The following is a 14,039-nucleotide window of genomic DNA, read 5'->3' as shown; positions in this document are numbered from 1 at the left end:
AAGTCATTTTTCTGCACATTATGATGCCAATTACTTCAAAGCAGCTGGTTGTGAATTCTTGTGATGATACTTGGTAAAGTGGTGCATAGGTACTCTTCACTCATTTGAAAGTAGTGAGAAGGGAGTGTTATAAAGAATTTACAAAGACACAGAATAGCCAGAGAGAGAAAAAGAAACGACATATATCAGAGAGTCATCCACAGCCACAGTGGCCCCCTTAACTAGGCAGCACCAGTCAATGGTGAACATTTCCTGAGTTCTAAGATCTTGGGCTTTGGGTTTGATATTTACAGTTCACTGAAATAAGCAGCACTTTTCTGTTATGACTCTGGTCCAAATAATGGCATTTTAAAGGCCATAAACAGAACTTCCTTACTTTTTTCTCCCAATAGTCATGCCAGATGCCAGGGATAATGATTTTTTCTTTCTTTTTTCTTGAATTCCTGATGAGCTGCTTTGCTTTGGCTGACATTTGAAAAACTCAGTTCCCCATGTTTTGAAAACCTTAGTGCCAGTTCCCTTAGATTTTTTTTGCCTGTCTGGCATTTTATGTGTTCTTAATTCAATTTTTTAAATTACCTCTATGCTGGGACAATTTTTGAAAGTGAGTTCTAAATTTTTTCATATACTCAAGCTTTGGTGGTGATGACAGTGGTTTCAGCAGAAGGTAGATGGAGTCATTGAATTATACTTGGGGAAAATAACTGCTTATTTCTAAAACAGCATTATTTCTGAAAACTCTGCCTTTCCATATATTCAAAAATATTTGTTGAATAAACCACTGAATAAATGTGGATGCACTTTTTACTCACAGAATGAGAAGTCTTTGGAAATTTTCTTTCTGCCCCCCATGGGTTTGCCACTGTTCCTATACTGGGTCTGAGATTTCCACCATAAAAATTCACTCCTTAGGTTGGACAAAACATGAGAGTTATTGTTTTGAAAAGACTATTGCTAAAATGCTTATGCGTCATCTGGAAGAAGCAGGTATGTACCTGCACTGTTCTCTGAGCTTATTTGCATGCCCTAATTATGTAGTTTAGCTCCTGTAGCCTTCTGAACTTCTGTTCTTATGGTAATTTAAAAAATTCTCTTTATTTACTAGGTGGCTTAATTATTTTCTTCATTTAAAAATAAGAAATACATCACACATACGAGAATGCATGAAACTTAAATATACTGCAAATAATTTTTCAAATGTTCTCCTTCCCTTACTGGTTTGTAAACTTCATGAGATCAAGGACCATCTCATGTTCACTGCTGGATCCCTGGGGTTTGACACAGTGCCTGGTACATAGTAGGACTTCCAAAAATATTTGTTAAATAAACCACTGAATAAATGGGGATGTACTTTTTACTCACAGAATGAAAAGTCTTTGGAAATTTTCTTCTAAAGGAGAATTTGGAGGGAAGACAGGACCCATTTACCTCTCAAGGAATATATAAAGAAATTTGACAGTGAGGATGACATTTCTTTATCCTCCTACGAAGTTTAATAACTGATGAGTTTTTGTTTGTTTTTGTTTTAGGTCTTATTTTCTTATCAGAAGAATAGACGGACCTGAGTTATGATGTAAACTTCTATTTTTTTTTTTTTTCTGGCTTCCTATTTAGGTAAGAAAATTTTTGTTGAAACTGGAAATTGTAACTCCTTTCCAAGTCTGGAATGCATGATATTCCACGTACTCCAGAGAGTTTTTCCCTTCTACAAAAGACAATTTTTTTTTATTAGCCCAAAAGTGATAGTCTAAAAACACCCTTAATAAGCCAAAGTATATTGTATATATTTGCCAACTTCTGCCTTTTAATGTGTGGGGGGAATTCATGGACAACGTGGTTTATTTAACAGTCTACTGGCCAACTGGTCAACAGCACTAGACCCATACACTGTGAAACATCTCTCAGGGTTTAATATTTGAGATGACACATGAGTGATTGTGTTTAAGAGGAACTTTCCTCCTAACTGGTGTGGTGGCCCACACGAAGTAGTCTTCTTTTTTTACATTTTTATTGGAGTATAATTGCTTTATAATGGTGTGTTAGTTTCTGCTGTATAACAAAGTGAATCAGCTATACGTATACATATATCCCCATATCCCCTCCCTCTTGCGTCTCCCTCCCACCCTCCCTATCCCACCCCTCTAGGTGGTCACAAAGCACCCAGCTGATCTCCCGGTGCTATGTGGCTGCTTGCAACTAGCTATCTAGTTTACATTTGGTAGTGTATATATGTCCATGCCACTCTCTCACTTCGTCCCAGCTTACCCTTCCTCCTCCCTGTGTCCTCAAGTCCATTCTCTACATCTACGTCTTTATTCCTGTCCTGCCCCTAGGTTCTTCAAAACCATTGTTTTTTTTTTTTTGTTTTTTTTGTTTTTTTAGATTCCCTATATATGTGTTAGCATACAGTATTTGTTTTTCTCTCTCTGACTTACCTCACTCTGTATGACAGACTCTAGGTCCATCCAACTCACTACAAATAACTCAATTTTGTTTCTTTTTATGGCTGAGTAATATTCCATTGTATATATGTGCCACATCTTCTTTATCCATTCATCTGTTGATGGACACTTAGGTTGCTTCCATGTCCTGGCTATTGTAAATAGAGCTGCAGTGAACATTGTGGTACATGACACTTTTTGAATTATGCTTTTCTCAGGGTATATGCCCTGTAGTGGGATTGCTGGGTCATATAGTAGTTCTATTTTTCATTTTTTAAGGAACCTCCATACTGTTCTCCACAGTGACTGTATCAATTTACATTCCCACCAACAGTGCAAGAGGGTTCCCTTTTCTCAACACCCTCTCCAGCATTTATTGTTTGTAGATATTTTGATGATGGCCATTCCGACTGGTGTGAAGTGATACCTCATTGTAGTTTTGATTTGCATTTCTCTAATGATTAGTGATGTTGAGCATCCTTTCATGTGTCTGTTGGCAATATGCATATCTTCTCTGGAGAAATGTCTATTTAGGTCTTCTACCCATTTGGATTGGGTTGTTTGTTTTTTTGATATTGAGCTGCATGAGCTTCTTGTAAATTTTGGAGATTAATCGTTTGTCAGTTGCTTCATTTGCAAATATTTTCTCCCATTCTGAGGGTTGCCTTTTCCTCTTGTTTATGGTTTTCTTTGCTGTGCAAAATCTTTTAATTTTCATTAGGTCCCATTTGTTTATTTTTGTTTTTATTTCCATTTCTCTGGGAGGTGGGTCAAAAAGGATATTACTGTGATTTATGTCATAGAGTGTTCTGCCTATGTTTTCCTCTAAGAGTTTTATAGTGTCTGGCCTTACATTTAGGTTTTCAATCCATTTTGAGTTTATTTTTGTGTTTAGGGTTAGGGAGTATTCTAATTTCATTCTTTTACATGTAGCTGTGCAGTTTTCCCAACACCACTTATTGAAGAGGCTGTCTTTTCTCCATTGTATATTCTTGCCTCTTTTATCAAAGATAAGGTGACCATATGGGCATGGGCTTATCTCTGGGATTTCTATCCTGTTCCATTGATCTATATGTCTGTTTTTGTGCCAGTACCATACTGTCTTGATTACTGTAGCTTTGTAGTATAGTCTGAAGTCAGGGAGCCTGATTCCTCCAGCTCCGTTTTTCTTTCTCAAGATTGCTTTGGCTATTAGGGGTCTTTTGTGTTTCCATACAAGTTGTGAAATTTTTTATTCTAGTTCTGTGAAAAATGCCATTGGTAGTTTGATAGGGATTGTATTGAATCTGTAGATTGCTTTGGGTAGTATAGTCATTTCCACAGTGTTGATTCTTCCAATCCAAGAACATGGTATATCTCTCCATCTGTTTGTATCCTCTTTAGTTTCTTTCATCAGTGTCTTATAGTTTTCTGCATACAGGTCTTTTGTCTCCTTAGGTAGGTTTATTCCTAGGTATTTTATTCTTTTTGTTGCAACGGTAAATGGGAGTGTTTGCTTAATTTCTCTTTCAGATTTTTCATCATTAACGTATAAGAATGCAAGAGATTTCTGTGCATTAATTTTGTATCCTGCTTCTTTACCAAATTCATTGATTAGCTCTAGTAGTTTTCTGGTAGCATCTTTAGGATTCTCTATGTATAGTATCATGTCATCTGCAAACAGTGACAGTTTTACATCTTCTTTTCTGATTTGGATTCCTTTTATTTCTTTTTCTTCTCTGATTGCTGTGGCTAAAACTTCCAAAACTATGTTGGATAATAGCGGTGAGAGTGGGTAACCTTGTCTTATTCCTGATCTTAGTGGAAATGGTTTCAGTTTTTCACCATTGAGACCGATGTTGGCTGTGGGTTTGTTATATATGACCTTTATTATATTGAGGTAAGTTCCCTCTATGCCTACTTTCTGGAGGATTTTTATCATAAATGGGTGTTGAATTTTGTCAAAAGCTTTTTCTGCAGCTATTGAGATTATCATAAGGTTTTTATCCTTCAGCTTGTTAATATGGTGTATCGCATTGATTGATTTGCATATATTGAAGAATCCTTGCATTCCTGGGATAAACCCCGATTGATCCTGGTGTATGATCCTTTTAATGTGCTGTTGGATTCTGTTTGCTAGTATTTTGTTGAGGATTTTTACATCTATGTTCAGCAGTGATCTTGGCCTGTAGTTTTCTTTTTTAGTGACATGTTAGTCTGGTTTTGGTATCAGGTTGATGATGGCCTCGTAGAATGAGTTTGGGAGTGTTCCTCCCTTTGCTATATTTTGGAAGAGTTTGGGAAGGATAGGTGTTAGCTCTTCTCTAAGTGTTCGATAGAATTCTCCTGTGAAGCCACCTGGTCCTAGGCTTTTGTTTATTGGAAGATTTTTAATCACAGTTTCAATTTAAGTGCTTGTGATAGTTCTGTTTATATTTTCTATTCCTTCCTGGTTCAGTCTCAGAAGGTTGAGCTTTTCTAAGAATTTGTCCATTTCTTCCAGATTGTCCATTTTATTGGCATAGAGCTGCTTATAGTAATCTCTCACGATCTTTGGATTTCTGCAGTGTCAGTTGTTACTTCTCCTTTTATATTTCCAATTCTATTGATTTGAGTCTTCTCTCTTTTTTTCTTGATGAGTGTGGCTAATGGTTTATCAATTTTATTTATCTTCTCAAAGAACCAGCTTTTAGTTTTATTGATCTTTGCTATCATTTCCTTCATTTCTTTTTCATTTCTTTCTGATCTGATCTTTAGGATTTCTTTCCTTCTGCTAACTTTGGGGGTTTTTTATGTTCTTCTTTCTCTAATTGCTTTAGGTGTAAGGTTAGGTTGTTTATTTGAGATGCTTCTTGTGTCTTGAGGTAGGATTGTACTGCTATAAACTTCCCTCTTAGAATTGCTTTTGCTGCATCCCATAGGTTTTGGGTCGTCGTGTTTTCATTGTTATTTATTTCTAGGTATTTTCTGATTTCTTCTTTTATTTCTTCAGTGATCTCTTGGTTATTTAGTAAAGTATTGTTTAGCCGCCATGTGTTTGTATTTTTTACAGATTTTTTCCTGTAATTGATATCTAGTCTCATAGGATTGTGGTCGGAAAAGATACTTGACACAATTTCAATTTTCTTAAATTTACCAAGACTTTATTTGTGTCGCAAGATATGATCTATCCTGGAGAATGTTCCATGAGCACTTGAGAAGAAAGTGTATTCTGTTGTTTTTGGATGGAATGTCCTCTAAATATCAATTAAGTCCATCTTGTTTAATGTATCATTTGAAGCTTGTGTTACCTTATTTATTTTCATTTTGGATGATCTGTCCATTGGTGAAAGTGGGGTGTTAAAGTCCCCTACTATGATTGTGTTACCGTCGAGTTCCCCTTTTATGGCTGTTAACATTTGCCCTATGTATTGAGGTGCTCCTATGTTGGGTGCATAAATATTTACAATTGTTATATCTTCTTCTTGGATTGATCCCTTGATCATTATGTAGTGTCCTTCTTTGTCTCTTGTAACAGTCTTTATTTTAAAGTCTATTTTGTCTGTAATGAAGATTGCTACTCCAGCTTTCTTTTGATTTCCATTTGCATGGCATATCTTTTTCCATCCCCTCACTTTCAATCTGTATGTGTCCCTAGGTCTGAAGTGAGTCTCTTGTAGACAGCATATATACGGGTATTGTTTTTGTACCCATTCAGCCAGTCTATGTCTTTTGGTTGGAGCATTTAATCCATTTACGTTTAAGGTAATTATCAATATGTATGTTCCTATTACCATTTTCTTAATTGTTTTGGGTTGGTTATTGTAGGTCTTTTCTTTCTCTTGTGTTTCCTGCCTAGAGAAGTTCCTTTAGCATTTGTTGTAAAGCTGGTTTGGTGGCTGAATTCTCTTAGCTTTTGCTTGTCTGTAAAGGTTTTAATTTCTCCATCGAATCTTAATGAGATCCTTGCTGGGTAGAGTGATCTTGGTTGTAGGTTTTTCCCTTCATCACTTTAAATATGTCCTGCCACACCCTTCTGGATTGCAGAGTTCCTTCTGAGAAATCAGCTGTTAACCTTATGGGGAGTCCCTTGTATGTTATTTGTTGTTTTTCCCTTGCTGCTTTTAACACTTTTTGTTTGTATTTAATTTTTGATAGTTTGATTAATATGTGTCTTGGCGTGTTTCTCCTTGGGTTTATCCTGTATGGGACTCTCTGTACTTCCTGGACTTAATTGACTATTTCCTTTCCCATCTTAGGGAAGTTTTCACCTATAATTGCTTCAAATATTTTCTCAGACCCTTTCTTTTTCTCTTCTTCTTCTGGGACCCCTATAATTCGAAAGTTGTTACATTTAATGTTGTCCCAGAGCTCTCTGAGACTGTCCTCTACTCTCTTCATTCTTTTTCCTTTATTTTGCTCTGCGTTAGTTATTTCCACTATTTATCTTCCAGGTCACTTATCCGTTCTTCTGCCTCAGTTATTCTGCTATCGATTCCTTGTAGAGAATTTTTAAGTTCATTTATTGTGTTGTTCATCATTGTTTGTTTGCTCTTCAGTTCTTCTAGTTCCTTGTTAAACGTTTCTTGTATTTTCTCCATTCTTTTTCCAAGTTTTTGGATCATCTTTACTATCATTTCTCTGAATTCTTTTTCAAGTAGACTGCCTATTTCGTCTTTATTTTTTTTTTGGTCTGGTGGGTTTTTAGTTTGCTCCTTCATCTGCTGTGTGTTTCTCTGTCTTCTCATTTTGCTTAATTTACTGCCTTTGTGGTCTCCTTTTCGCAGGCCCCAGGTTCCCGCTGTTTTTGGTGTCTGCCCCCATTGGCTAAGGTTGGTTCAGTGGGTTGTGTAGGCTTCCTGGTGGAGGGGATTGGTGCCTGTGTTTTGGTGGATGAGGCTGGTTCTTTTCTTTCTGGTGGCCAGGACCACATCTGGTGGTGTGTTTTGGGGTGTCTGTGAACTTATTAGGATTTTAGGCAGCCTCTCTGTTAATGGATGGGGTTGTGTTCCAGCCTTGCTAGTTGTTTGGCATAGGGTGTCCAGCACTGTTGCTTGCTGGTTGTTGAGTGGAGCTGGGTCTTAGTGTTGAGATGGAGATCTCTGGGACAGCTTTTGCCATTTGATATTACATGGGGTCAGGAAGTCTCTGGTGGACCAATGTCCTGAACTCGGCTCTCCCACCTAAGAGGCTTAGGCCTGACACCCGGCTGGAGCACCAAGACCCTGTCAGCCACATGGCTCAGAAGAAAAGGGTTGAAAAAAAAGCAAGAAAATAAGAGAATAAAATAATTAAAATAAATAAAATTATTAAAAATAAAAATATAAAAATATAATTAAAAAAAGAAAGAAAGAAATAAGAGAGCAACCAAACCAATAAACAAATCCAACAATGATAACAAGCGCTAAAAACTATACTAAAAAAAAAAAGGACAGACAGAAACATAAGACAAATGGTAAAAACAAAGCTCTACAGAGAAAATCACACAAAGAAGCATACACATACACCCTCAGAAAAAGAGAAAAAGGAAAAAAATATATATATAAAAAGAAGAGCGCAACCTAACCAATAAACAAATCTACCAATGATAATAAGCTCTAAATACTAAACTAAGATAAACATAAAACCAGAAACAAATTATATGCAAAAAGCAAACCCCAAATCTACCTTTGCTCCCAAAGTCCACTGCCTCAATTTTGGGACGATTCATTGTCTATTCAGGTATTCCACAGAGGCAGGGCTCGCGCCCGTGGCTCACACCTATCTCTGGAGCTCCTTTAAGCGGCGCTCTGAATCCCCTCTCCTTGTGCACCCTGAAACAGTGGTCTCTTGCCTCTTAGGCAGGTCCAGATTTTTTCCCAGATTCCCTCCCGGCTAGCTGTGGTGCACTAGCCCCCTTCAGGCTGTGTTCACACAGCCAGCCGCAGCCCTCTCCCTGGAGTCTGACCTCTGAAGCCTGAGCCTCAGCTCCCAGCCCCTGCCCGCCCCGGCGGGTGAGCAGACAAGCCTCTTGGGCTGGTGAGTGCTTGTCGGCACTGATCCTCTGTGCGGGAATCTCTCCACTTTGCCCTCTGCACCCCTGTTGCTGCGCTGTCCTCCATGGCTCTGAAGCTTCCCCCACTCCCACCCCTTGTCTGCACCAGTGTGTGGAAAGTTTTCCTCTTTCACAGCTCCCTCCCAGAGGGGAAGGTCCTGTCTCTATTCTTTTCTCTCTGTGTTTTCTTTTTGCTTTTGCCTTATCCAGGTATGCGGGGAGTTTCTTGCCTTTTGGGAAGTCTGAGGTCTTCTGCCAGCGTTCAGTAGGTGTTCTGTAGGAGTTGTTCCACATGTAGATGTATTTTTGATGTATTTGTGGTGAGGAAGGTGATCTCCATGTCTTACTCCTCCACCATCTTGAAGGTTCCTTTCAAAGTAGTCTTTTTGGCTTTAGAACTTTCCATTATGGAACATAGGTTAGTAGTTATGTACATAGACCTCTTTTCCGTGACACTTACTCATTCACAATCAGGCAATTGGGTCATTGCGGTGGGGCAGGAGGGGGAGCTATGGGAAGTCTAGACGGAAGTCTGGGGTTCTGATCTGTTCTCAGGGGAGAATTAAAATTGGGAAAGAAAGATGAGAGAAAGGAGGGAGCAAAAGTTTTAAAAAAAAGTAGTCACGATCCTTATGACACAAAACGGTCAAAAGTAAAAGATGGTAGATATAAAGGAAAAAAATTAAGCAGCATTTAAAAAATTGCTCTACGCAGGCCATTTCTCCCCTCATGCATACATCTAAAGAGATGGAGGCAGCTGTAAAAATCATTCCTTGTAGCCTCAGGTGGATAAAGGGTTATATCTCCATCCACTTCTGGTTAGGTCGGGGGAGGAGCATTTAGACCTCACACCCTTGTCTTAGGGCAGCTAAGTTACAAAGTTGAACAGCCCTTGGCATGTGATGTGCTTTTTCATAATAATAATAATACAATAAGGCTGCAGCAATGCTTCACTTCCATGGAATTGCCCTTTTTCATTTTTGGGAATTCCATGTTTGTGGCAGAACCCTTTGCTATTCACACTACTTTCTATAACTGGCTGCACAAAACAGTAAATGAGCCTGGCTCAGTTTGCATCCTATTTCTACCACAGTTATTCTGTGCAGAAATGTCTACTATTGATTTACTTTCTCTCTGGAAGAAACCTTTTCTCCCTTTCTCTCTTTTCTTCATTTCTTCTCCCTCTTGGTTTCCATCGATCTTCTTTTCCCAAATCATACAGATTCTTTTCTCTTTGATTTTCTTCTGTTTATTCTCTCAAGACCTTATCTTGCTGGGAAAGGACTAGGAATTAACAGACAAGGAATATCAGTGGTCACACATTTACCAACTGAACCACAGAGGTAAGAGCAAGGCATCTTCCCTGAAAGGATTTTCCCTGAGTGGAGATGTGTTTGTGTAGGACATCACATAGTCCCTCTGCCTTCTCAGTGTCTTTTGTATCGTTTTTCCAATGGCTATTGGAAGTTAAGAATGCATGTGAATTTAACTGAGTGCGTTGCAATGTAAGTTTGAATGGCAGGAGCAAGGGGGGGAAGGGTAACTAAAGAGCTTAGGGGTTAACATCATTAAAGGGCTGAGTTCCCTGCACTCACGCAGTGACTCGGTCTGAGGATAGGCTTGCTGAAAGAATAAAATTGATAGAACAAAAACAATGACAACAGATATATATCATAACATACCGTGTACCTATATGCCAGACACTTTATATTAGCTCTTATTGTTACAACTGCTTTATTGGTGGGTGTTATCATCTAGTTTGGAAATGGAAATCTTGGCTCAGAGAAGTTCAGCGATAATCCCAGGATTGCCCAGTATGATGTGTATTCATAGCCAAGTTCTCTCTGACCTAGTGCTCTTGCTGTACATTTTACTACCCCTGGAGCATGCAGGAGGTAGCCATCTTGCCATTTGGATGACCATGGGTGTTCAAGGACATGTTAAAGAATTTCAAAAGCAAAATCTGTCCTTTTCCCCTTTCACCATTTGAACCTAATTCTTAACATTGGTCCTTCATAAAGTTAGATTTTGTACTCTTAGGTCCAGATCATTGGATCTTTTCATTTTTCTGTGTTTATACAAAGGGCATTGAAGCTAAATGTTTCTGAGCAAAGGACAATAGGAATAGTGTAGTAGTAAGAGCATAGATTCTGAAATCAAACCATCTAATTTCTTAAATCGAATTCCGCTACTGGCAGTGTCACTAGGGCACGTTACTTACTGATTCTGTGCCTCAGTTTCCTCTATGTATATCAGGCCTTACAACAGTACTTATGTTACAGGTTATTGAGAGAATAAAGTGAGTTAATATATGTAAAGCTCTTGGACAGTGTATGTCATTTGTATAGAAAGAACAGTGTCAACTATTATTATTTTATGTTATTTTCTTTATTTACCAATAATTGACATTTAAATATATTTGATAAAATCATAGTTGGTGAATTCAATACTATAAAAATCAAACCATGTTAACTTTCATGATGATTCAAAAAGATACTGTTTTTCATGCATCGGATGCAGTTGATCAAATTAAAATGAAATAGGAAACTGTATAAATTAACATACTTTTCAGTAAAGTTGTTGTGGAATCTGTTACTTAAGTCCCCAGGTTCGAGCTTTGCAAAGTGAGGTGCAGAATGACTTAAAGTGCAGCAAAATGAAAGATTTCAGAAACCATCCACCCCAAAGTTTGGAGAAACCAGATCAAATGTAAATTCCAAGGGAGAGCAATTGTGTCCTATTGTTAACTTCTCTTTAGATTGCTTTGAGCTAATGTTCAGTGTTAATGCCTGGCAAATCCCAAACAGGGAAAAACATAGCTACTTATCTTTCATATTATATATGACTAAAATTAAAGTTGATTTGTCCATTAAGCAGTGCAGTAACAGGTCTTCTGACTTTTCATAAGGCATTAAAGGAGTGATGCATATCAAGAAGACATTCTATTTCTAAAGAACACTAATCAATGCTGAGAACATTTGCTATAAATTATTCACATTTGTTATAAACTACTCCATCCTTTTAAAAATTAACAGTACACAACCTACAATCTAGGAACGAAAGTAGGGCTACCTCACCTTGAAAAGTTTGAATATGAGGGGCTGATTACAATAAGAGAGCAAATAGGATACTAAGACTTGAGTTCAGTGTATTATGAGGAATAAATCACTAAGCAGCCTAACATCTGATAGAACATGATCCCTGCTCCTTCTTGTGTGTTCTTTCACCACACATTAATATTTCATGCAACCATTTCAAAATAAAGTCATAATGTGAGTCATAAATCACAAAACAGTGGTAATAAGCCACTTTGGTTTATATTAGCTGTATACGGATGATACTTAAGTATTTCCACCATTAGCCTGGACTATTTGAGCTTTCTCTGGACCACATTTGCTCTATTTCTTCCATTTTAAGTGGTGGGAATATGGGAAACAATGCTAAATTCATTCATTAGTAATAAAACAGTGCTACTTGTTCTCATAATTGATTTCATTTCAACTTGGATCTGTGAAAATGATAGCGCAGTTGAAAGTGATAACATTATTGATCTTATTTTCTCAAAGAGCATACCTTCCCAATGAAACCTACTGAGGGGTCAAGGGGCATCATATAGAAGTAAAATATTGAAAGAAATAGTAGAACAATGAGTTGAAGATGGGAATGATTGAATGTATAAATATGGTTTATACTCATTAATAAATGGCTTATTCTTTAGATAAGCTTCCCAAATGAGGCTCTTATAATGTTTCATCTTGGTCTTATGATTGTTATTATTAATATTGTTTTGGCTTAATTCTAGAGGAATCTGTTCCATCCTATTGCTTGAATATTCTTGAAATTGTTAGTACTAACATCTGAAGAGGCTGGATAAGATTATATCTGGAAATATATATACCTATATTCTAGATGTGAATAAAAAGCTCATGAGCTGAAGCACCTGGAACTCATAAAAATGGAACTCCCACCAATCAGACATATTGACCGAGACATAAAACACATACATATATTACAGCCTTGTAAATATTTGAAGGAGATGCTCTTGGTGGTTTCTTGTGCTTAACCTCACTTCATACTCTTCAGGATGGGAACACTGTTTATGGATCAACAGTTGGGTTGGTCCACAAGCCTATGGCCTGAAACTCATAAAGTGAAAGTGAGGTTAACACTTAATGCCCTTGATGGATGCTTATGGTTTCTCTTAGATGCCAGATATGCAAAGGGACCAACCCTGTTTCATCATTAGAAAAAGTAAACAGGTATAGTCACTGGATTGGGATGTGGTTGGAATGAAGTTATTAAGAGGATTCACAAAAGCACACTAAGTAAAAATCTATTTATTTCTTATTCATCAAAATTTTCTTGACTTTCAAAAAATTTATCGATCAAGGGTGGACCATTCAAATCTCCTTGGGGGTCACACAGGTTATATGTTTGAGAGAAGTGGGCTGGGTTCCTCAAGTCCTGGGAAACATATGTTGTATCTGAAGAGTACAATGTCTGCCCAGTCACTACAGAAAGTATGGGAACATGGTCTCTGTTGTCAGGCCATCAGATTTTTATGTATTGGATCCAGACCAGGTTAAGATACGAATTAGCCTGTGTGGGCTAAAACACACTTTCCAGTCTGATTTTCTCTGCCTGTTACCAGCTTGAGACATCTGTGTCCACATCTAGGCAGGAACTTGAATGTAAACATCCATGTTGTTGTTCATAAAAAGAATGTATATTGTGTCTCAGGTTTTCGAATTAATCGTTTGAAAGTACTCAGATGCTTTTCCTCAGCTGTGATCTCCAGAAGGTCCTAAAGTTTTGTTAAACATATATTTTCTTAAGGGAGAATTAGGTAGCTGGTGAAACTGACATTGTTTGCCTGGATTTTCAGAGAATGAGAACATATGAAGTGCATGCATATACCTGGCGTCCCGTGAAGGCTAAGGTAAGACCAGAAGAGGAGAAGGTAAATCTTCGCTGAGCATCTCTTCGGCTTGGGAGCAGCAAAGAGTTAGTATGTTGCGGTACACTTTAGTGCAGGCAGGATGCTTTTATGGATGGCAGAAGATTGCCAAATAGCAGGTGACTGTGGGCAAGAGGAAAGCTGAGCTTTGACCTCAGAAAGGAATTGGGTCTTGATTTCAAGAAGGCATTTTAGACAATAATCCAATCCTTTGGAGTACCTAAATGGATGGTGGAAGCTACAAGAAAACCACAGGTAGTGTTAGGTCAAAAACAAAGTGGTGGGAGGTGTGTGGAGGTGAGCAAGCAAGGAGAGGAGTTCTGAAGCCGGTGGAAGGGCACACAAGTGCTCAAGAACTGCAATATTTATAACCATGTGAGACCCGGGAGAGGAGGAGGGTGACAGCGGCAGAAGGTTGTGACGATGGGAGAGCACGTTGAAAGATGCATGTGGGCAGAGACGTGAGAGGATGGCCATCAACAGCTTTGTTAAGGTAACACCTTCGTTCTTTGGAAGCCAGGTTTCAGAGGCTCAGCTGACTGCAGAAATGGAAATCTCTTTCCCATATTACCCATTTTCTAACTCCATTTTCTAACTACTTAGTAGCTGCTACCCATTTCCATCACACTCCTGGAGCCCTTCGCTCTGT

General features: G+C 38.1%; 1 protein-coding gene across 19 annotated transcripts in view; it reads left to right on the top strand.

Moving 5' to 3' along the window:
• Nucleotides 1-13,341, top strand: part of SETD4 (SET domain containing 4) — a 459,131-nt gene extending 445,790 nt beyond the window's left edge. For 6 of the 19 annotated variants that reach the window (XR_009502998.1, XR_009502991.1, XR_009502982.1 and 3 more), the window contains exon 22: nucleotides 1,530-1,571. The gene's annotated coding sequence lies outside the window, so the exon portion shown is untranslated. Of the gene's footprint in view, nucleotides 1-1,529; nucleotides 1,573-13,318 lie in introns of those variants that run through there. The other 13 variants (XR_009502983.1, XR_009502978.1, XR_009503001.1 and 10 more) reach the window with 5 other exon arrangements.
• Nucleotides 13,342-14,039: the final 698 nt, after the last annotated feature.

The sequence above is a fragment of the Balaenoptera ricei genome, chromosome 4 (assembly GCF_028023285.1).
Source record: "Balaenoptera ricei isolate mBalRic1 chromosome 4, mBalRic1.hap2, whole genome shotgun sequence".
In the NCBI taxonomy this organism is placed as follows: Eukaryota; Metazoa; Chordata; class Mammalia; order Artiodactyla; family Balaenopteridae; genus Balaenoptera; species Balaenoptera ricei.
This window is presented reverse-complemented; position numbering and strand designations above follow the sequence as displayed.